At 38.6% G+C, this 25779-nt stretch overlaps 1 long non-coding RNA gene across 1 annotated transcript; it reads left to right on the top strand.

Annotated features, from left to right (window-relative positions):
- The first annotated feature begins 771 nt into the window (after positions 1 to 771).
- On the top strand, positions 772 to 11033 carry LOC122147683. The gene is made up of 3 exons (XR_006161738.1): positions 772 to 881; positions 3582 to 3726; positions 10336 to 11033. It is a non-coding gene; the product is annotated as an uncharacterized LOC122147683 (long non-coding RNA).
- The last annotated feature ends 14746 nt before the right edge of the window (positions 11034 to 25779 follow it).

Genomic DNA, 25779 nt, shown 5'->3' with positions numbered 1-25779 from the left:
GTTGTTTAGGAAATATCCAAAACCTGGTTAAAATGTTTCCAATGAGAACAAGATACAAGAACTACACCAGGCTTAGCTTAAAAATAAATAAATAAATAAATTAGGCTACTGTAATGTTATCCACTCGTCATTATATTTTGGTCAGATAACCAGTTTTTGGTCAGTGAACTGAGTGATCAACTGGAATTAATTGATAAATGTATGCTAACTCCCACTTTTTTATTATTATTTTTTTTTTGTCACGGTCCCGCAGAGTCAGTGACTGTGTACATATTCGGACAGTTCCGAACCTTCTTCTGCATCCATGTTTAATAAATCCCTCCTAAAACGTGCTAGTTTACGCTTGTCAACATTGCGTCCGCGCCTCTTTTTGCCTCCAGCTAAGCCCCGCCCACCCGGAGACGTTGCAATGTTTACAAACTTTTAAGGGGTCTATAAGCCACCTAGTAAAATATGTACGAATTACTGTGAGATCGGTGTAAAAAGTCCACACATTGCATTTAAATAAACGTGCGTTTTGATTGGTAATGACGTTATACGTCATTTCATGACGACAGATGCAATGTGATACTGTCATTATTTTTACGCCCGCTAGAGTCTGCTTAACTTTAAAATGTAAATATAGGTCGTAATAAGGTGCTTGCACAAACAACCTATATGGTCGTTTTTTGTTGGAGGACAGGCTTGTTTATTTACAACAGCTGAGCTCAACAGGTAACCAGGAGGATAGACTTGTAATGGATTCTGAAGTGGAGAGGTCGTGGAGTGATAGGAAAGTCTCTTTCTTACAGAACCAGGAATTCGGGAAGGAGCTGAAGACCAGGAGCATGGAGACCATGGAGGACTTGGACGAGGGAAACATGCTGGGGAGATAACAGGAGGTAAGTTCAGTTTCAGACATTTAGATAAAGAGAGTAGCAATGATGCTACTAGCATTAGTCCTTAACGTATATCAACGAGACCAGACGCTGCAGTGAGGTGCTGGGTGCTTATGAAGCCAGTTTGATGAGGGTTCAGATGGATGGCAGGTGCGTGTGATTAATACTCAGGTGAGGGAGTGCGCTGGGTTTGCCCGGCGAGGAGACCTGGCCAATTAGTGACACAAGAATTTGGCTTCATTTTTAATTTTTACATTTAGGGATAGAAAACGAATAAACAACTTGAATATTTGACTGCTGATTGGTCAAACAAACATAACAACATAATAATAGTCCAGAAAACAAAAAAACAAAAACAAATAAAAAACAAGTCCTCTGCTTCTATGGATTCTTAACATGTTTATTTCTACTACATTTTATCTCTTTCTCTTCATCAAACAGCCAGATTTATGAATGGCTTGACACAAACTGTACCTAGGCAGAACCTTTTGGTCCTTTGGTACACCGCCTGGTTTATTATAGCTAACCACCTATCAAAATCTATGTGGCAAAGCTGCGCAACACACTGTAGCGTGGGGAGAATGTATTGTAGTGAAGCACAGACCACTATCAATTTATGTGAACATACAGTCATAACTTTTGTTTTAGACAATACGCGGTGTTTTAGACAAAATAGGAACTTAAATAATATGACAGATATGAAAATAAATTACTTTGTGTAATTTACCTTCACAGCACATATATTATTTTTCTATTTTGAGTTTATTCATAGAACACTTTATACAAATTTAGGAAATCATATGTTGTTATCCCACTGGCATGGAACTATTTGTTCCTCAGAGTGCTTGTTTGATTGTCAATGATTGACTTTAGTGAAATGTTTGATGTCATGATTTGAAGATAAACTCATTCCAACCCCTTTCTAAACCCTGAAATAACACTTCAAACAATAAGCCAGTTGTCAGCAGTGTCAGAAATTAACTTTCCCATAAGGGGCAAGTGATTTTAATTTTTTTAATTTTTTTTTTATTTACTTTTTGTATGTCATCTTTAATGTTAAATTCTTACATCAAATACATTAGAATAATATGAGGCTGTTACCAAATAAATCAGTTTTCAGAGATATAGAACCTGCGTCTGAAGATGCTTTTAATTAAATAAACTCAGTTTATTGTCTAAAACTACCTATGTTCGTATAAATTAATAGAGGTCTGCTCATGTCTACAATACTTTCTCCCCATGCTGCAGTGCATTGTGGAGCTTTGCCAGATATATTTTAATAGGTGGTTAGCTATAATAAATCAGGCAGTGTGACAAAGATGTAAGCTAGTAGGTAGTTGCGAGTGCAGGTGCGGAGTAAATTAATATTTATGAGATAAAATAATATTTCACAGGTAGGTTGCAGAATTTATGCCTACACAAAAGAATGCTCTGTCTAGGCTCTGCCTCGGTACTGTTCGTGTCAAACCATTCGTTTTCGTCTGTTTGATGAAGAGAAAGAGATAAAATATAGTAGAAATAAACATGTAAAGAATCCATAGAAGCTGATGACACTTATTATGTTTTTTTAAGGACTGTTATTATGTTGTAATGTTTGGTTGACCATTCAGGGGAGAGGGGCATTTTATTCCCGCCCACATGTAGAGATCGAAAATTCTGGTTGCTTATTCATTTTCTATCCCTGAACATACAAATGAAAAATGAAGCCAAATTTTTGATTTTTCGTTTTGTTTGAACAAATGAAAAAAAAAAAAGAAAAATGTCGTTTTATTTTTTTTTTTTTTTTTTTCAGATTTTAATATTAAATTAAAAAAAAAAAAAAACGATTGGAAGGAAGATTTATTGTAATGCATAATTGAAAATTGCATTTGAAACAGTTATGCGATTTACTTTGCATTTCACATTTCATTCCATTTTAATTATTTCTTCTTAAATTAAAATTCAAATAAAAACCTGTTTGCTGCATCAGTTCAAATTCAATTTAATTTCCGGAACTGAATTAGAATGTAAAAGGCGTTGTCAGTTAATTTATTAATGACACATAACCCAGCTGAACACCCACACACTCATACTGTGTGTAATCCTCAGACAGTGTAAGTATAGAGAGACTATCTAATATCTCTTTTCCATGTTACTCCATAATCAGTCTCTATTCACACTCAAATGATTAATGCGAACATTTGCATTCAGTGTATGCTTGAGCCTAGAGTAAGAGAAGCTTTTAATTTATTAGCTTTCATTATGACCACCTTGTTGGGGTTGTAACAACTCCACCGCTAAATGACCTCTTCACCCAGGAAATAAATCTCTTCAGCTGAAACTGATAATTTAATATTAAAATAAGCACTGTAGGCGGCAGCTGCTAAAGGTTTTAATTGCAAGTAAAATTGTTAATAAGGTTCGTTGTCAGTCAGATTTGAATAGCTCTGTATTAGAACAAAGCGCTGAAATAAATAAGCTGGTGAGCTTAAGAATTAATAATAAGAATTTTTTTTTTATTAAAATGTTGACATATAAGGACATGTGCCCTTATGGAAAATCTCATGACAACATGGCCACAACCTAACTCTCTTAGAAAACATTTCCCCTCCTTGCTAAACAGTAAACATTCCCCAGTTATTTAATTTACCCTAGGTTAAAGATTTGAAGGCCATCTCATAAGGGTTGTAAAAGTGATTTCCATGCTTTGTTTTGTTTTTCAAGATGGAAAACAATCCTGTGGCCAGTGACTATATACACCCCAAGGCCAGGAGATGGAAAATGAGGTGTTCAGCTTTGAATTTAAGCTGACACTTGAGAAGACTTTGCCTTGGATGACTGATTAGAAGTGACACATTGACAGCATGAGGTGGGGATCAATATCTTTATCCATGATAACATATGGAGGAAGAGTACAAACTGTGTGATTAGTGCTGGTTCAGTTGGTGGCTGCGACACAGGGGTTTGGAGTCTTATTTGAAAGGTGATCAGTTCTGGTTTAATGTTTTGCTTCAAATAAATGACTTATTAAATGGTATTCTTGAGATTGTGTTATGATTTATTCATTACAGATGGACCTTTTTTTTTTTTTTTTTACAGCTGCCAATTGATTTCCTGTTGAAATCAAACTAACACAGTTCTAAACAGAAGTTCAGGAAGAGAATGTTCATCGAATCCTGTCAATCACAACATTGGGAGGCAGTTTACATCAGTTTTTATTTTATTATTATTATTTTTTTTTTTGACAGTTCTTCTGGCTTCCCTCAAGTCAGTGTGCATATATATATTAATGCTCTAGTGTTTGTTTCCTAAAAGCATCAATAGCCATCTATGGTTGCAAGTTCTGTCGTTAGCAGCATCAATCAACGATTCAGTGTTTACAAAGTTGACTGTGGAGCTGCACAAGCCTATGGCGACAAAGCCCATCAGAGCCCGCCAGAATGGATGGGACCATCTGCCTATATAAGCGGGCATTCGCTACAGGATTCTTTGATTTCTCCTTCAGCAATGACTCTACACTCTATGCTGATCCCGAAGCCTGCTCGTCGATGACATGCCTTTGCAGCTGGATTGTAAACACACAGCGGAGTCATGGAATAAGCAACCGGGTCTGACCGATCTCATGCTGGCATTGTACCTGATTGCTCTCTCTCCCTGCTACACTCAGATCCACCTCAGGAGGGAAGTGAGCTGCACGCTCACTGAGACAGAATGCTCACTCAGAGTATGAGTCTCGCTCTTCTCCACTCGCGGACTGCCTTCACTAAAGGCAGCCCCACTCTCCCATTTCTCCTCTCTCAGCGAGCCACGGAGAGAGAAACAGCGAAGCCTGGTAGCTAAGCAACCCCATTTGAGTGATCTCACGCAGAAACAGTGCCTGTATACTCACTCTCCCTGCTACGCTTCGATCTGTGTCTTACACAAAAATATCAGCGCCCCTCGTTACATTGAGCGGCTCTATCCTCCTAGGTAGATCAGAGCAGTACGCTGTCACAACTGGGCCTGCTTCATATGCATCCCCTTCAGCGCTGGCTGAAACCACGGGTTCCATCCAATGCGTGGTGTCATGGACGCCTCCATATCAGGGTGAATCAGACCTGTATAACAGCCCTGGCCCCCTGGAAGAACTCTCACTCGATGGAACAGGGCGTGGCCATGGGAATGGTTTGCCGAAGAAAAATTGTCACAACAGATGCCTCCAACGCAGGTTGGGGAGTGCTGTGTGTGGACATGCCGACTTTCAGCCACTGCTCGCAGGTAGAGAAAGGCTTCCACATCAACTGCCTGGAAACGCTAGCAGTGTGTCGGGTCTGTCAGTTCTTTCTGCCAGTCCTAAAGGGGCACCATGTGCTAATCCGATTAGATAACATGTTGGTGGTGTCTTACATAAATTGCCAAGGAGGCCTCTCCTCGAAGCACCTCTTCCTTCTGGTAGATTGCCTTCTGGAATGGGCTCAACTGAACCTGCGCTCGCTGAGCAGCGGTGCATATACCGGGCAAATTGAATTAACTCTTCCTTCTGGTAGATTGCCTTCTGGAATGGGCTCAGGAGTGGATGCTCCATCCGCAGATGGTTCCGAGAATCTGGCAGATCTTCGGCTAGGCTGAGGTAGACCTCTTAGCCTCAGAAGACAACTCTCACTGCCCAATTTATTATTCGAAGACCAGGGATGCATTGGCCCACGATTGGCCCAACCTCCTTCTTATTGAATTTCCCCAGATCGCCCTGATCCCACTGGTAATCAGGCAAATCAATGAACAAAAACACAAGGTTCTCCTGGTGCCCCCTCCCTGAAAGAACCAGCTGTGGCTATCAGAGCTGACTCAGCTGTTGGTAGCTGCCCCTTGGCCCATTCCATTAAGATGAGATCTCCTCCCTCAAGTGGACAGGACAATATGCCACCCTCGGCCTGACCTGTGGGCCTTACACCTCTGGCCACTCGACAGGAGCCTTCAAGCCTCCCAGGGCGAGTTTTAACACAATATCAGAGGATAGAACCCTGTCTACAAGACGCCTCTAAGTGGTCTTTTTTTCTCCGCTTGGTGTTGAAACTGCGGCAAAGACCCTTCTACTTCTGATCTGTTAGTGGTGTTGTCATTCTTGCAAGAGCTGCTGGATAAGGGACACTCCCCACCCACGCTCAAGGTTTATGTAGTGGCTATAGCGGCTTCTCATGCCCCTATTGTGGGCCAGGAGGCTGAATCTGCCTTGCCCCCTAACTGTCCCTTCATGGGATCTGCGCACTATGCTGAGGGCCCTGAAGGGTCCCCCTTTTGAACCGCTACAGTCTACAAAGATTCGGTCACTGTAGCTGAAGACTGCTCTGCTCCTGGCACTAGCATCTGTAAATCAATTAGGGGACCTGCAGGCACTTTCCATTAGCCTGGCCTCCTTGAAATTCGGGCCTAATGACTCTAATTTCATCCTAAAACCAAAACATGGTTACGTACCCAAGGTGTTCTCCACTCCATTCAGACCACAGGTCATTACGCTCTCTGTGCTTCCTCCCTCTGAAGAGGACAGAGAGTTATCTCTGCTTTGCCCCATCAGAGCTCTATGAATTTACATTGAGCATTGTGCCACTTTTAGACGGTCGGAACAACTCTTTGTTAACTTCTGTAACCGCACCAAGGGCATCCAGTCAAGAAGCAAAGACTCTCTAGATGGATAGTAGATGCTATCATGCTAGCGTACTCTTCCTTGGGCCTTCAATGTCCCATCGGTGTATGGGCCCATTCAACCAGAGGCATCACCTTGTCTTGGGTATGATCCAGAGGTGTGTCCATTGCGGATATTTGTGAGGTGGCCGGCTGGGCCTCGGCGTCCACTTTCGCTAGGTTTTATAACCTGGAAGTCCCAGTCTTGCAGGCCAGGGTCCTTTCCGCTTGAAGAGACATACACTGCGCAAACAAGTCCAACAGTGAGCCCTTGACTGTATCACGCTCAAGCTCTCTGACATTATTGTACTTGTCAGCTCTTGACTTCTTGGGTGCCAAAGTTGCAGGAGTACTCTGGAATGATTAACCAGGCCGGGTGTGACCTCAGGGAGTTCAGCCCTTCTAAACCTTGGGTTATTTTTAACTTCTCTATGGGCATTGCTTGCTTATGGAAGTTACAGTATAATACTTTATAGTCATTCCTCTACCTTAGCATGGCGTGATTGTACTATATTGCTATAGTGTCTTAAAGGGTTAGTTCACCCAAAAATGAAAATTAGGCTGTGTTTTACTCACCCCAGAGGCATCTTAGGTGTAAATGACTTTCTTCTTTTAGACAAATCCAGTCGGAGTTATATTAAACATTGTGAAAGTGAAAAAAAAGAAAGTGACGTGACATTCAGCCAAGTATGGTGACCCATACTCAGAATTCATGCTCTGCATTTAACCCATCCGAAGTGCACACACACAGAGCAGTGAACACACACACACACTGTGAACACACACCCGGAGCAGTGGGCAGCCATTTTATGCTGCGGCGCCCGGGGAGCAGTTGGGGGTTCGATGCCTTGCTCAAGGGCATCTCAGTCGTGGTATTGAAGGTGGAGAGAGAACTGTACATGCACCCCCCCCCCACACACAATTCCTGCCGGCCCGAGACTCGAACTCACAACCCTTTGATTGGGAGGCCGACTCTCTAACCATTAGGCCACGACTTCCCCACTTGTCCTGGCTATTCCAATCCCTATCATTGCAGTCAGTGGGTGTTGCAGTGCTTTAGTCCAAAAGAAGTGAAATAAAAAAAATTATTGTAATGAACACCAAAATACATTACCACTGTAGCACTCCATGGAGCAGTGTTAACCAGCCCAATCTTGACCCTTCAGCCTCGCCCTAACTCCATGTTTATTTCAATCACACTTTAGTTTAGGGGGCAATTCTCACCATTAAAGGGGTCATATGATGCGATTTCAAGTTTTCCTTTCTCTTTGGAGTGTTACAAGCTCTTGGTGAATAAAGAAGATCTGTAAAGTTGCAAAGACTAAAGTCTCAAACCCAAAGAGATATTCTTTATAAAAGTTAAGACTCGTCCACGGCCTGCTAAATGCCTCATTTAAACACGTCCCCACATGTCTACGTCACGATGTGGGAAGATTTGCATAACGCCGCCCAAATGTGCACGCAAAGAAAGAAGGTGTAACCTTTGATTCTTGCTGTTGCTGCCGCCGCCATGTCGTGGAGATGCTGTTTCGTTGTGAAAGCGAAAATAGTTTGTTCGGCCTTCCAAAAGAGGACAAAACTAGAAATCAGTGGTTAAGTTGTATTTACAACACTGTTCCAGAACCCAAATGTTCAGATGTGTGCAGCACATTTTATGTAGGACTGTTTCCTGATCCTAAGAGAGAAGACTACAATGCCAGCTGTTCTGACTCACAGTCTGTAAGTACTTTTACATATGTAAAGGATTTGCCACTGACAATTCAAACACGAGTTTTGAGCAGTGTACTGTAGAGTAGTGCTTGTCGTTTGTCCGATCACAAATGCAGACATGGTTTTATGTTTGTGTGGCTTGATGCAACGCAATGCGTAAAAACACAGTATATATCATTATAATCCGTAATTATGTCCCCACTGGATGCAACAAATGGCTCATTTGTGATGGGTTTTATCGTTTTTGTCTTGTACCGCCGGTGTTCTGACTAGGACACGCATCACAGAATGGTAAGAGGTGTAATATTTCGGACACACGCTTGAAGCATTCGGCCAATCACAATGCACTGGATAGCTGGCCAATCAGAGCACACCTCGCTTTTCAGACAAATGAGCTTTGTAAAAAAACAACGCATTTCAGAAAGGCAGGGCATAGAGGAGAAACAATAATCTACAGTATGTGGAAAATAATGTTTTTAATTGGTTTTAATTTTTTTTAAACTTAAACAAATTTAATTAATTTAAATACATAAAATAATGCTATTTTTAGCAACATCATATGACCCCTTTAAATATGACTTTAGCCCCAATAAACTCCTAATTTTCTGCATATTAACAGTTAGTAAGGCAGTTGTTAAGTTTAGGTATGGTGTAGGATTAAGGCATCTAAAATTTGGTCATGAAGAGTCAGGCATTTATATGTGCTTTACAAGTACTAATAAAAAGCCAATATGGTTGTAATATTGTAATATGCATGCTAGTAAGCAGCTAGCTCAGGGGTGGTGAACCGCTTGGGGCTCTTTAATTGCTCTTGTGCAGCTCTTCAATCTATCCACATTTTCTGTGTTTACAATCACAATTTATTTTTAAAATTTCAGAACTTAATTTTGAAATAAATGGTTATGAATTTAAAATAATTTGCCAAATCTAATTTGGATTTTTAATATGTATTATTATTTATACGTTTTTTACAGAACCTCTTGTGTGGTTTAAAGGGTGTTAGCCTATCAAATAACATGATTGACGTGAGGTTCGTTATATGAATCATCATGACAGAGTCAGGGAAGCGTACAGATAAGCGTAAATACAAAGATGAGCATTGAACATATCTATCTGAATGGGAAGATTAATATTTTTTGTTGAAAGAAATGGAAAGCCATTCTTCTTAAAATGCCAGACTTTGCTGTCACATTTTAAAAAAGCTTCAAATTTTGAGCGCCATTTCACCTCTACTCCATCCTACCATAATTTCCCAAAGGCAATAAACTTTGCATGCACAAGTTAAAGACACTGAAACATCCATCAGAACAGCAAACATTTTTTGGAAATTTACCAAGCATTCAGAGACATTCACATTAATATCATACATGCTAGCAGGAAAAATTGCTTGTGCAAAAAAAGCCATACAGTGAAGGGGAATTTGTTAAAAAGTGCTTTAGTGATGTTGTTGCTATTCTTTATCCTGAAAATACCGAAGTGTTCAGTAATAGACCTTTAAACTGTCATGGCACACTGTTGAACAGAGAATATCGGACATTAACCACTCAGTAGTTAACAAATTTACTATCAGATCTTCCGAAGTGCCTTTATTTCAACATTGTGTTGGATGAGTCTTGTGATGTTCAAGCCAAGGTAAGCAGCAATTGAGAGTATTTGTACGGTTTGTGTCAGAAGACGGCACAATTAAACAAGAGCTGCTTGACATTGTGCAGCTGAAAGACAGAACTTGTGAAATAAATCTGAAAGAGACACTGATGACTGTTGTTGAGAAAGCTAATCTGCAGTTATCAAAACTAACAGCAATAAGCACGGACAGAGCTCCAGCCATGTTAGGATATGAGAAAGGCCTTGTAGGGCTGTGTATCGTTTTCCAGAATTATGGACGTTTCACTGTATTATCCATCAGGAGCACTTGGTTTCTAAACAAACTGAACATCATGAAATCTGTGATTGAAATTATAAATTTTATACGCAGACATGCTCTCAAAAGACAGTTAAAACATCTTGTTGATGAACTTGAAGATCTTCCATCTCATCTGCTTCTTCACTGCAATGAGATGGCTTTCAAGAGGTAATGTGCTTTTTCTTTTTTTTTTTCTTTTTTTTTTAGCTTTTGAATCCAGTGAAGACTATCCTGAGCAACATGATCCCCAGTGGATTTCAGACTTGGCTTTTTTGGTCAACATGCTGCATTATCTGAATCGACTGAATGTGGATCTGCAAAGGAATTTAGGGATGCTGCCTGACCTGGTGCAGCGTGTTTTCACATTTGTCAACAAACTCAAGCTGATCAAGACACATCTACAAAAGAGAGACAATTCACACATTTTCCACCCTTGTTAAAGGCAAGTGGACAAGTAGCAGAGGTTGTAAAAGTGAGTACTGCAGGGTATGCAACTCTGCTTGAAAACCTCAAGCCAAGATTGAAGAGGACAAATTCTACGGAAATAAATTACATTTCAGATCATCCCATTCACTGCTGAATTAGACTGTTTAAAAGCCTCTTTAGTGGAAGATGAATCAGCGTCTCGGCTTGAAATTACTGAACTTTCAGAGGATGACAGATTTAAAAGTATTCTGAGGGATCGAACCATGGAGTTTTAGAAGATTGTGCCAATTGAGAGATATACCAATGTCAAACAGGCTGCACTTAAACAATTGTCAATGTTTGGGTTAATTTACATCTGTGAATCATTTATTTTATTATTATTATTTTGACACTGAAACAGGTTAAATCAAAGTATTGCTCTGTTCTTACTGACACACATGTAAAATAGTTACTACGAGTAGTCACAACTGTATACAAGCCAGACCTATAAAAGGTTTGTTGTTAATGTGTCAGATGTAGTGTAGTTATTAGTAGTGTGAAAGGAGGTAGGCTGATTTAAATGCATGAAAACTATTGTGTTTTGTAATTAGGCATATAAGCTGTTGTGAGATACTATTGTTTTTGCATGTGTTGTGATAAGATTAATTTATTGCCCCCTAAACTAAAGTGTTACCCATGTCTTTATTTTATTTATCCCTTTACCCTGTAAACTAACTACCATTATGAAGGATTAACATTTTCAAGGATTATATATTTACTTTTTTTTCCCCGTCTTTTTTTTTTTTTTTTTTTTTCTGGTAATGGAAGATGGATAAAATCCCTAGGCCATTCTGTGGATTACTAGATATACGTCTGGGGTGTTGGGATATGCCCATACCTCTCACATTACTTTTTCAGAGCCCATTTACAACATTGCCTCTCTCTCTGCACAGGATCAAAGCTTTACCCATAATTCCTCTCTATCTGTGAAAATTGATGCAGTGTCTGGTTATCTTAATTCAGTCAGAGGTTACATTAGAGCAGTGGTGACTAATGACTCTTTGAATCTTTTAAAACGGCAGTCTTACTGATTTGTTGATGGGTTGCAAAATGATTTGTACACAATTCTGATAGAAGCCCCCCTATTGCTGCAACACTATGCAAGATGTGCAACATATGAAAAGTCTGAGGCACATCAAGTTTACAGCCTTAGTAAATTGCAGCACACATGTTTTCTCAGTCTATTGCCTTTGACATCACACCTTAGGATAATCATTAGTGGAGGGTTTGTGATTACAGACATTCTAGCAGTGCCATTAAGTCAATGCATTAGCATGTAATTCTCCTGTGGCTCCAAAATAATTTATATGGCATTTACAGCTCAAGTGATTAGTTTAAAAACACTTGTATACAGAACTGCTAATACTAATCAATAGTTTCCTCCAGGTGTTTTAGTCCTCATTGGTTTGAACCCTGCTAAAAGTTGACATATGCTGACAAATTTGTTTTCTTACAACTCAGTGGGGCCTAGAACTGTTCCCAGAGGAACGCCACTCAGATCTAACAGGCAAGCATCAGTCCTGCTGTCTGTCATATACCTTGAGACACGAACATCAATTATGGGTAACAACTAAAGGACCTATCTGATCCATCTTTTGAAATTACATTCCATTTAGCACTAATTGAGTTTGCCTGTGTTTCAAATGATTGATTGAATAATCCAATTTTGATCTGTGTACTTTGTGGAAGCAAGAAATAATCCATTATTATTTGATCCCTATCAATCCCTTTGTTTTAGGAATCACAGCTCCTCCTTTGTTCTTTTTGGTAATATTATGACTGCGCTCCAACAAGTTGAAAATGCAAGTAATTAAATGACACGGAAACAATCCATTCATCATATCACCGCCATACTGTCACAGTCAATGGGGAGTCTCTTCTAGTGCACCGGTTCACTCAGTTTAGGCAGGTAGCTGACACATACACACATGCCTACTCCATGCAGATCTAGGCTAGGCCCTCAGAGCCTTTTCAGAGGCTGCACTGTATAGCCCTATGGCCTAGATATTTCTAAAATCTCATTCTTATTTTTTTCTAAACAAAACATGAAATTAAGACCACTTGAGATGATAGGACCTTTGTTGATGTCAACCCTTAATATGATGAATTGGACAAATAAAACTTAAAGATAAAAAATAAATCTTAGCATCTATCCACTACACTGCCAATGCCATCAGAGTGGAGAGGTTTTGTATGGGGAAGCATGAACATTTTCTTCATTAAATGTATTAAATTAGTTCTAAATCCATTTAAGATCAATTACAAGATGGTTTTATTTAAGTTGTATATGTGATATGAGTTTTTGTACTATTTTTAGCAGTATCACAGTAATGCATACACATTGATAAACAGTACAGGCCTTCTTTGGTATTTCAATGCGCTAAGAGATATATGGCTATTCCTTTCCACTAGGAGTCATTATGGAAACGTAGAAGCCTGCTGGTTGATATGTCTCCCCTAATGTTAATATTATAGTGCATCAGTAATATGAACACTATTGAAGACATCAGCAGTTGGACTAGCTGGGCTTTATTGCCCATGTCCAGGGTAATTTAAGAATATATTTTCCTTTTCTATTAACTGGTTTCCACTCCCTCGTAGCAGAGCATATATATATATATTTTTTTATATTGTATATTGTCTTAAAACACTGTTGTTAGATCAACAGACATGTATGTACTCATCATCAGTGACTGTGTATGTCAAAAAAGACAAAATGGCTTGTTCATATAAAAGGACCCGCCATAAACAAGATGTGCCTGATATGTTTTGAGTAAATTTGAAAACCCATTTAAAATTCTGTGTAATTCAGTTGTGTGCTCTACACGTTTCAATAAAGGTTCCAACTATAGATCTAAACGGGTTTTTAAGGCAAATTCCCTTTAAGGCATCAGATCACTTGGAAATGTTCTCACAAGCTATTTCCAAAGCAGACATATCCAACCCAAGAATCATTAAAAGAGAAAAATGTCTACAAATCAAGAACCTTTATTTTTAAGATTGTACACTATTAAGGGGAATTTTAATGAAGCCCCAGTTGGAACAAGGACTGGTGATGAATCAAGTCAGAAAGACTTTTAGGAAGACCTCAACAGAAATATGTGCATGTGTACATATATGATAAAATGCACTGTACACACTAGACATGCAGTATACTAAGATTAAAAAAGCATCTTTGCTTTTGTTTTGTATTTTAATTAGATTTTGCAAGTTATTGACAGCCTTACAAATATAATGCTTGATTTTTGTGAAAGAAGTCATAACAAATGATTTCAGAGGCATATAAATTGGAGGATTAGATGTAGGATACATATTTAACCCTCTGGTATTGTTCATTTGGGGGTCACACATGTGTTGTTCATGGTCAAAAGTGACCGAAGACCTGGAACTTTTTTTTTTTTTTTTTTTTTTTTCAGTAAAATGTATGTTTTTTGTTTTTTGTTTTTTTTTTTTTTTTTTTTTTTTTTGATTTTTTAGTGATACTAATTAATATTTATGTGATAATTATAATTTAAAAAAATCCTATTGAAAATAAAAACATTTTCAATTATTTGATATTACTTTTCAATTATAACAGTATTTCATGTTAAAATAGAGACAATGGCTGTGTTAGAAACTGCATGCTCAGTGGTTAGATACTTAATTTCATTAAGTACTGTACTTACTTAACAAGCACTAAAAGAGTATGTACTCTAAAGACTGATCGCAATAAGTATGAATGCGATCTGGACATCATCCACCATGTGGATGCAACAGCTTAAAGGGGTCATATGATGCTGCAAAAAAAGAACATTATTTTGTTTATTTGGTGTAATGAAATGTGTTTATGCAGTTAAAGGTTAAAAAACACATTATTTTCCACATACTGTACATACAAGGCTCTTCGCTCTGAAAAGTGAGGTGAGCTGTGATTGGCCAGCTCTCCAGCACGTTGTGATTGGCCGAATGCCTCAAGGGTGTGACGGAAATGTTATGCCTCTTAACATATTGTGATGCCTTGTCCGACCGGAGCGACGAGACATAAACATAAAACCCATTATAAACGTGATATAAACATGATTTCTAATTGTGTCTTCTTTTGGAAGGCAAAAACAAAGTAGTTTTGCTTTCTCAATGTCAGCGTCACACACCGCGGCCTTAAGTGAGCAGAGGCTGGAGGCCTAGAGTGAGCCGCGGCTGGCTTGAGTGAGCAGAGTCGGATTCAACGAAGGAGCGTACCTTGTGCTTGTGGCAACCACATGTGACGACCCGGGCTGGACTCCACTTCGTCCAGGGTGAAAGCCCATTCTGAGATCCACAGTGCAAAGTTGATGTATTTCCTCAGCGACCAGCACGGATCAGCCCCAGGTATGACAAAGCGGATATCGTCCTCTTTGGAAGGCCAAACAAAGTAGTTTCGCTTTCACAGTGAAACACACAGTGTCTATACGACATGGTGGCGGCGGCAATATTAAAACTACAATGAGAATAAAAAGGTATGCCTTCTTTCTTTGTGTGAACATCTGGGCGGCGTTATGCAAATCTTACCACATACTCACGTAGACATGTGGGGGCGTGTTTGAATGAGCCATTACAGGGGGGCATGGACGAGTCTCAACTTTTATAAAGAATATCTCTTTGGATTTGAGACTTTAGTCTTTGCAACTTTAGAGATCTTTTTTTATTAACCAAGAGCTTGTAACACTCCAAAGAGAAAGGAAAATTTGAAATCGCATCATATGACCCCTTTAAAAGATTTTAAATATTAAATATTTTGATGTTAATGAAATTTGCTTATTTTGTGGTCACAGCTGCCCATATATTTTGTGTGTATATATATTATTTATTATGAAAACCCAAAATCATAAAATCCACAAGAAAAGTTGGCTTTTTTTCTTGTAGGATTTAACACTCGTTTCATCCCTCAGGCATATAAACAAATACAACTAAAAATGTTTTTTTTTTCTTTTCTTTTTTTTTTTTTTTTGAAGGGGTCATATGATGCAATTTCAAGTTTTCCTTGGAGTGTTACAAGCTCTTTTTGTATAAAGAAGATTCGTAAAGTTGCAAAGACTAAAGTCTCAAACCCAAAGAGATTCTTTATAAAAGATAAGAGACAACCACGCCTACCTAAAACGGCTCATCCTAACACGCCTCCACATGTCTACGTCATGATGTAGGAAGATTTGCATTACACTGCCCAAATGTTCATGCAAAGAAAGGCATAACTTTTATTCTCACTGTTGCCGCCGCTGCCATGTTGTGGAAATGCTGTGTGTTTCCTTGTGAAAGCAAAACTACTTTGTTTGGTCTTCCAAAAGAGAGCACGACTAGAAATCAGTGGTTAAGTTGTATATACAACACTGTTCCAGAACAGTTCAACCCAAATATACAGATGTGTGCAGTGCATTTTATGGAGCACTGTTTCTGGATTGACAGAGAGTAGACTACAATGCGGGCTGTTCTGACTCACAGTCTGTAAGTACGTTTACATATTTAAAGGATTTGCCTCTGACGATTCAAACGCGAATTTTGAGCAGTGTAGAGTAGCCCTTGTTGTTTGTCGTTTCTCCGATCACAAATGCAGACATGGTTTTATGTTTACGCCGAGCGATGCAACGCAATGCGGAAAATTCCAGTCCTCGCTCCCCCTGCTCTGCACATTTGGATGTTTATCTTATACATCAGACATTTGTTCTATTCGAACGTAAGTGCCCTGTGAATTGGACATCACAAGATATTAGACCATGATTCTAGTTTGAAGCGAATGTATATGTTCCATTCAAAGTGCATTGAAATGTGCAAGACGTGAATTTAAATTGTATTAATTTGAAGATTTGAAGATGTTGCGCAGCTCAAATCCGTGAATGAATGTTCTGAAGTGAAATAAACTTCAACAGATTTCCCCTGCTCAGGGAGTAGGGAGCAATGAACACTGTGTAGGGACCATGTCAATCAGAACACAATTCATGGACGGAGCTCGCTTCTAATGAGCTGATTATTTGAATCAGTAGTGTTAACAAAGAGAGACATGCAAAATATGCAGAGCTGGGGAGCGCGAGGACTGAAATTGAGAACCGCTGGTATTGTCATTATAATCCGTAATTATTTCCCCACTGGATGCAACAAATGTCTCGTTTGTAATGGGTTTTAATGTTTTTGTCTCGGCGCTCCAGGACACAGGGCATCACAATATAGTACTGGGCGTAACATTTCCATCACACGTTTGAGGCATTTTTGGCCAATCACAATGCACTGGATAGCTGGCCAATCAGAGCACACCTCACTTTTCAGACCGATGAGCTTTGTAAAAATCTACGCGTTTCAGAAAGGCAGAGCAAAGAGGAGAAACAATAATATACAGTATGTGTACAGTATTTTAACTTAAACCGCATAAACCCATTTCATTACACCAAATACACAAAATAATGTTCTTTTTAGCAACATCATATGACCCCTTTGATGCATTATGATTACATCAATATTAGGAATATTCAAAGATATTAAACAGTGTCATTGTGATTTTTCTGTGTATAATCTCATACTGTTATGTACTCAGACCAGTTATATTTATGTTTTCTGTTTTGTTTTGTTTTGTTTTGTTGTCATTATAATTGTTCATTGTTAAAGATATAACCATCTTTCCCTGAGCTTGCTTGTAAATAAAAATTCTGCAGTAATAATAATAATAAAAAGAAGAAATTAGCAACAGGTGCACTAACACCTCATAGCATAATTAACTCAACAACCCTACCTAGTACAATTTTCCTCTGTGTTTGCACAAAGGAAACGTTGGCCTGCTGCTCGAAGATCTTGTCTTGTTGATTTTATACTCAAAAAAGAAAATGATTAACTTAAAAAATAAATTTACCCCAGAATGCATTGCTAGCCTACCCCAACACTTATGCGCAATAATTATGATAAATGCTGACCAATAATGAATTATTTATTATGCATTATATTAATATTGTATATTATATTTTAACTAAAAAAATTATGTTTCGTAAAAAAAGATAAATGTAATTTGTTTCGTTATATGCCATAGCTATGCATGAATACACACTAGACAAATGCAGCCAAGGTGAATATCTCAATTTTCAGTCAAGCAATGAATTAATGCATTAGTTAATGAAATAATTATATTTTATTCACTGACAACAACAGGAAACATGAGTAAATGAGTAAAAGAATGCATAGAAGTAACCATCACAATACATACACACACACACACACACATATATATATATATATATATATATTTATATATATATATATTCATCAACAATTGAAATAAAGCTTTATTCAAACTTATTGTTTTAATGATCACATATTTGCATCCCACATACTAACTCATGTTAGCTGTGCCAATTGTGCAGCTCACCACCGTGTCCACCTTCACCTGTTTTTGCAGTTTATCATGTCCCTAAATGCTGCAGTCATACTGGAATCTGATCATGGATGGGAAAGGGACATCGAGGCTGTCCTTGCCTAAGTGCACAGAGAGGATGAGGAAGACTTTGATGACGGGCCCCTGAACCCCACAACCTTGAATCTGGGCTTACTGAGGATGAAGAGACCACAGCAACATCTGGCCGAAATGAGGCATCAAGGGCAGTTGGAGTGATGGAAGGTCTCTTTTATAGCACTACCATTTCCAGGATGCTGCTGTGTGTTCCTACAAAAATGCACAAACATAATACAAAAGCAGTCATTTTAACAGCACAATGTAATTTGATTTCTGTAGTAGAATTAACACAATTATCTTACTTTATATTTTTTGTTTCAGGTTGTCCCTTTTTCCCACAAATGCCGCCGTCACCTTGCATTGCAGGCCCTGCTCCACCACAAAAGCTCTGCAGCACATGAACAGTGCTGTAATAACTCTGTTTGAAATTACAATAATTAAAATAAACTACACCATAAGATTTAAAAAGATGGTTTATTAATTTCTGTAGTATACTCACTCAAAGCCTTTGATAGCAGCATTCCTTCATCAGTCACTCTGCACTGGATAAGTACATTGTGTCTCATCTGTCCCTGTAACATCCAGACAAGACTGTTTATTAACAGTACATTACTTACAATTATCTAAAGCAGTGTTGACAACATTCTACATAATAGCACACATACATCACTCATTCAAGATGTCTATTTCATGTCTATTGGATGCGCTCATCTGCAATTCTCATTGAACATTTTTCCTGTCAGATGTTAAATAGACAGTTCGATGATGACACATCCTCTCCCATGGCCTCCTGGGATAAAAAAAAGTGTCCATCAGATGCACGCTTCAGTATCTGGTCTGAAGCAGTCAGATATCAGGGGATTTTTAGGAATACTGAGGTTTTGTATGGACACATATAGGTAGCAAAAATTTAATTTAAAATGCAATGCAATACTCTCTTCAAATACTATTTTCTCCTACTATTCAGTAGGCAAGTAGGTATATTCAAATGCAACTTAAGTTTACATATGTCAGAATCTCACGAGAATTAGTACACCACCCCGGTAATTCTCCCCTACTCTCATATGAATACTAAGGATTCAGACATACTTATTCATTAGCCTATTGCTTTTTGCCTGCTATACAGAAGGGAAGTATGTGGTTTCAAATGCAGCAAATGCCTTTAAAATCCAATATTTGAAGGCTGATTAGTGCCATCAGTGTGTCTGTTTTGAATTTCATGGTAGCTACTAATTAATATGTATGCAGTAATTATTTTTTTTTTCATATATGTGTATATTTTGAATTTTTGATATTTTAGTGTAAACAACGAGAGTTTGTTGGTAAGCACAGGCTCCTCAAAAGGGCACAGGTTCCCACTGGTATGAGGCATGCTGGTCGTGTGGCCGCTTTCCGATTTCTGTAAGGAAGAGCAGATCTTTAGGAAGTGCTTGGCCTGCATGTCGAGAGCGGACATATTTAGAAATAGATTTGAAAGAACTCAGAAGGAGTATGGACAGAAGATGTAGATAGGAAATTATGTTCCTAATTGGTCAGTTTGCTTCTTTGAAGGGTGTAGATGAGAGTATCTGAGGAGTGTATAGTAATCTCCGAAATACAGCAGTGGATAGAAGGATTGAATGTAGAGGAGTCGGAGCAAGTTCTGAGCATCGTAGGATGCCGAAGAATGCTAATTTGGATAGCATGATCGTATGAGATTATGCAGAGGCTAAGTAGGTTAGTGGCAGAGGCGGACAGAGTACACAGCTTTATTACTTGAGTAAAAGTACACATACCCCTTGCTAAATTTTACTCAAGTACAAGTAAAAGTACTACAGTCAGATGTCTACTTATATAAAAGTACTGAAGTACTTGTTTTTAAAAGTACTTGAGTATCGAGAGTACAAGAGTACATTTTCTAAATATTGCATTACTACTGCCACAGTGCTTACATTTATGTACAGAAACGTCCTACATGGAGTATTGAAAAATTTTAATGTTAATACCTTGGAGAATGTAAAAGGAATTGAAAGTAAAATCAAGTCATTTTCATCTTTTTACCATGTTGCTTTATTTAACATTTCTTACTTGCACGCAATGGCAACGCTCTGACAAACCTCTGCTAGAGTTTTAATGGAATTTTTGCACCCACATTTGAACCTGACTGTGTTAAACACAAGAACATCAAAGAAAATGCTCAGCTTACATTAATGTGTAATATCAGAAAAGAAAATTCAGCTAAGAATTGTGTGTACATGTGAGTTTCTCTGTTTTTTCATCAATCAAATCAATAAACCTAAATCAGCAAAGAAGGCAATATAGCAATGTTCTGACACACCTCTGAACCTGACCGTGTTATACACGCAGCATAGAAGAGAAAATAATAATGATTAAAGAAAACAGCTAATCAGCTGTGTTTAGGTCAGCGTACAAAGAAGGAAAAATAAAATTCAGCTAATTTGAATGACAGTATTAGGCGCATTAGTATAAATTGGCCTCAGACAAAGGCTATGGAGAAAATACTTTCAACTGAATAACACCATTCTCACACACACAATCTATGTGTGACAACTCTCTGTGTGTGTGTGTGTGTGTGTGTACTGTACTTCAATTCAATCAAATGTCGTCAAGTCTTTGGCGGATAGCTGAATGTGATTGCTGATAGGCTGTGTCCCAATCAGTGGCGCCTGCACGATCCAATCACGTTTGAGAGGGAAACAACAAATTTCCGAGATTTTTCTTTTTTTCCGTCACACAATTTTTTTTTATCGGATAAGCGTTTCGTCCACACGGAATCCGGCGTTTTGGAAGAGTGAAACCGATGTTTTTTGAAACCGGGTCCCAGAGTGGATAAATTTGAAAACGCCGCCCTTGTGTTTTCGTCTGGACGGCGAATCCGTATATTTTCTGAAATGATGAAGTCATCAGCCCACGTCTCGCCCTAATCAGACACCGGTACATCACGTAATAGCAACAAAAACATGAACAAACACTGAATGATTGTCTTTTTATTAACTAACATTAACACAGATTAATAAATGAATTGTTCCATGTTCGTTTGTGTACCACGCGCAAGGTTTATGAGCATAGTCCAAGTCTTACTACATACTACATCGTTTTGCGGTTTTCTGTGGACATGGATATTTCTTGAGACGAGGAAAAAAAAGATCGGATTGGGGTAAGCTCCATCTCCATGTGGATGGGGCCGAAGAAGTAACGGGTACTTACAGTTATGGATAGAAATGTAGTAGAAATGAGTAAAGAGTACAATATTTGCCTCTCAAATGTACTTGAGTAAAGTCATGAGTACTCCCCAAAAATGATACTCGAGTAAAGTACAGATCCCTCAAAATTGTACTTAAGTACTGTACTCAAGTAAATGTACTCCGTTACTGTCCGGCTCTGGTTATTGGTTAGTAGAAGGCGTTTGGTGGTTTGGCATAGGTTCTTGGATGTGTGATAATAAGAGATTGCAGAGCAATTGTTGCCTGTGGTTAGTTTATAGAAGAAGTTTATTCCCGATAAGTAGGCTTGAAAAGAGCACGTTCAGATCTTTTAAGGAATTAATGTAGAAATTAAGTTGCAAAGGCAGCATGTCGGTTGATGGAAATGAACTGATAGAGGGAATGGTGAGCTTTGAGCTGTTCCAGCCGAAGAGGTACACTGAAGCACGCTCGGGGCAATGTGATTAAGTATGGCTTTTGAATCAACTGCAGGCAGCAGATCCTTTTCTTATTTAGCACCTAAACTCTGGAATAACCTACCTAAAATTGTTCGGGAGGCAGACACACTCTTGCAGTTTAAATCTAGATTAAAGACCTATCTCTTTAACCTGGCTTACACATAACACACTAATACGCTTCTAATATCCAAATCCGTTAAAGGATTTTTAGGCTGCATTAATTAGGTAAACCGGAACTGGGAACACTTCCCATAACTGATGTACTTGCTAGATCATTAGAAGAATGGCATCTACGCTAATACTAGTCTGTTTCTCTCTTATTCTGAAGTCACCGTAGCCACCAGTTCCAGTTTGTATCCAGATCAGAGGGTCACTGCAGTCACCCGGATCCAGTGCATATCCAGCCCAGATGGTGGATAAGCACCTAGAAAGGACCTCTACAGCCCTGAAAGACAGTGGAGACCAGGACAACTAGAGCCCCAGATACAGATCCCCTGTAAAGACCTTGTCTCAGATGACCACCAGGACAAGACCACAGGAAACAGATGATTATTCTGCACAATCTGAATTTGCTGCAGCCTGGAATTGAACTGCTTATTTCTTCTGGTCAGAGGAGAACTGGCCCCCCGACTGAGCCTGGTTTCTCCCAAGGTTTTTTCTCCATTCTGTCATTGATGGAGTTTTGGTTCCTTGCCGCTGTCGCCTCTGGCTTGCTTAGTTGGGGACACTTCATTTACAGCGATATTGTTGACTTGATTGCAAATGACATCACTGAATTCAATGATGAACTGCCTTTAACTGTCATTTTTCATTATTGACACACTGTTTTCCTAATTAATGTTGTTCAGTTGCTTTGACACAATCTTTTTTGTTTAAAGTGCTATATAAATAAAGGTGACTTGACTTGACTTGAGAAGCGTTTGTAAGATGTTTGGTCAGCAGAGGCTGGAGTAGAATGAATGTTGATTCTGGGCTAAGGCTCTGGATTTCTGAAAAGAGAAACGAGATGATGAGTTGGCTATGAGAATGAGGTGTCCGGTATATGAGCTGATCGGAGGATGAATTGCAGTCAGGCGGATATTAGGTGAGCCTGCACATGATTGCATGACAACAGCAGAAAACGATTTCCTTTGTTTATAATTTTAACTATCACTGCATTGTTCATGTAGATAGGTATTGATTTTCTGGACCATTCGTGCCCCGAAAGGATGTTGCTGTGATAATGGGGTATATTTCATAAATCTGGTGGAGAAAGCTCTTGACTGCGGACTGAGGGAACTGAACTCCGGAGGTTGTTTGGATGAAAACCATCACCCACCGTAATAGCCATCAAAGCCTATTGAGGGTGCTGCATCAGTATGAGAGATTGAGAGATTTAGTTGTTGTAGAGATAGAAGATGCTTTTCTGGCATGGGAGGAATTGTTGCTGGATGTGCATTTCCATTTGCATGCATCATCTTATATGACTGTTGTGAAGAGATGAAATGGCTGCTAATTTAGACAGAAGGTAGGACAGGAAGGATTTCCCTAGAAAAATTATCCAGATGGCATAGTTGAGGTGGCCGAGAATTGCACGTAGCTGACACTTGTACATCTATCTGTTAATGGAGTTGGAAAGAAGCAGTGGATTTGGTGGATTTTGTAGAGGGTGGAGATGCCTGAAATGAATGAGAATGAAATGAATCAAAGATGATGCCTAAAACTCGATGGTGGTATGAGGTCCTGAGGTTTTCTGCTCTGAAAATGGAATGCTGAGTTTGGTGAAAACATTGATTAGTGTGGAAATACTTATCGCGGCGGTGCGATGGAGGTGTAATGTTTGGAAAATCTACCATAAGATGAAAGACGTAAGGGAATGTGTGGTTGTTGGTGCAATCCAGCATAGTGCTTCAGAGAGAAAGTTGAAGTTCCTAGGTCTGTGTCTGCAGCCGAAGGTGAGGTGTAGAGCAAAGTAACAGGGACCTTTCCAGAAGACTCAGAAGGATCGCTATAAATCTGGATGGATAGGCAACACTTTAAAGGTGCTGGTGGTATCAGCTTTAGCGATCCGAGCTCCATGGCCTGCTAGATAAATGAGTTTGATGGCACTTAGGAATAATAAAAACTTGAGTTTGAAAAGATGTTTTGAAATCATACCTCTTCTAGTGACATTGGTGCTGTTGATCAGAGAAGTTCTATTACAATTCTAAGTTATTTAATTGATCATTTTCACTTCCAATTGCACAAATCTCATAGACTTGAAATGAAAAGGGCCACAAACATGTCGAGGGACCAGAACTTTGCAATGCTGTTTGAGAATGTTAATTGGATCTATGGAGTCAAGAAAGACCAAAATGTTGAATTATGTTGGTAATGACGGAAATTGAGAGCATAGTTTTCTACACTCTCAGAAGAAAAAAAAAGTGCAAACTTTTAGCCTTTAAGGGTACAACAGTTTGTCACTGAGACAGTAGTGCCAAAAAGACACGTTTGTACCTTCTTTGCTCCAATATTAGTACCTAAGACTAGAGTAGTAATATATGAAGAATTCAGAAGCAAAAACCTCTAAGTCTTTTCGAGATTTTTCTTTTCAATTAGCATTTTTATCAGGCTCCTATGTTTAGGTTCAGTAATTTCACTTTAATGGCAAAGAAAAGATCATTAATCAGTTATTTAATGCCTTATTTTCAAAAATGTCCAGTGGTATTTTCATAGGAGCCTCATAAAATTGCTCATTTAAAAGAAACATTATTATTATTATTATTATTTTTTTTAAGAGTCTATAATGTGTGCATATAATCATTCAATACTGTAATATGTATAAAAGTACCCTGGTATTACCATCTGATGCTGTATACTACAATATCATCATAGTACTTTTCTGCAAGGGTTGTAACAAATACAATGTTATGATGAGTAACATAATACCCATGTTAAATTTTCTCATTCTCCAAATGTAAGCTATATGTTCAGAATGTGTTGTTCAGTGGTGTTGGCTGTGGATTTGCAGCACTACTCAGTGGATAATGCTTTGGAGGGAGCTGGATAATGCATTTTTAATGGGATGGATCTGAGTTCCAGCCACTTTTCCAAGTCAAGTGGGGCTGATGTGAAATGAAAATATGAAAGTAACAATGGACTGAAATATAAGAGGCATTAAAAGGGGAAATACTTTAACAACGAAAGGGCTTCCCTGCAGAAAGTGTCTGTGGCTCCTGCTTTGATCTGGGAAGGTTTTATATGCTGTTTTTGCCTCTTTTTTTTTCATTTCAATTACCTTATCTCTGATAGCACCTGTCACTTTTTTTTAAACTTGCACCTATTTGCCCATCTGCATTAGCAAAGAGCACAGACTGTGCTGAAGCACCTTGAGTAGAGCTCAAAAAAATATCTGCAGCATAGCAACTTAACTGTCTGAGTTTTTTGTTTGTTTTTGCATGGATGCACATATGTGCCTATCTACGGAGCCCTGCACATGGCGTGCAGGGAAAAAAAACAAATAGTAGGCTAAATTGTGCACACGATTTACTAACTTGTTCCCTTGATTTATAAACTGTGTGCACAATTTACTAATTCCATCCCTCGATTTGCTAAATTGTGTACGTTTTATAAATCGAGAGAACAAATTAGTAAATTGTGCGCACGATTTAGCAAATCGAGGGAAGGAATTAGTAAATTGTGCATGTTTTAGTACATCGAGGGAACAAATTAGTAAATTGTGTGCATGATTTATTTATTTAGTAATCTACTTAAGGTTTTCTAAACATTAAACTACTTTTGAATTAATATATACATACCTGTACATACATGCATACATACACACACACACACACACACACACACACACACACATATATATGTGTATATATATAATAGATCTGGAGGCAGTAATGCATGATGAGTCAAAAAAAAAAAAAAAACTTGTAACACACAAAAAAATCTTTTTTGATTTTTTGACTCAAAACTGAGTCACGGCAATGCAATAAAACTCGTCTCAATCCTAGTTGAAACTGACATGAACTAAATGAACCTGCAGTCTCTCCACAGAGGTACATCCTTGCGCCTTGCAGAATTCTCCGTTATGGTAATAAACTTCCTACGA

Source organism: Cyprinus carpio, chromosome A15 (assembly GCF_018340385.1).
Source record: "Cyprinus carpio isolate SPL01 chromosome A15, ASM1834038v1, whole genome shotgun sequence".
NCBI classification, from domain to species: domain Eukaryota; kingdom Metazoa; phylum Chordata; class Actinopteri; order Cypriniformes; family Cyprinidae; genus Cyprinus; species Cyprinus carpio.
Note: the sequence above shows the minus strand (reverse complement) of the source record. Positions and strands in the feature narration are given on the sequence as shown.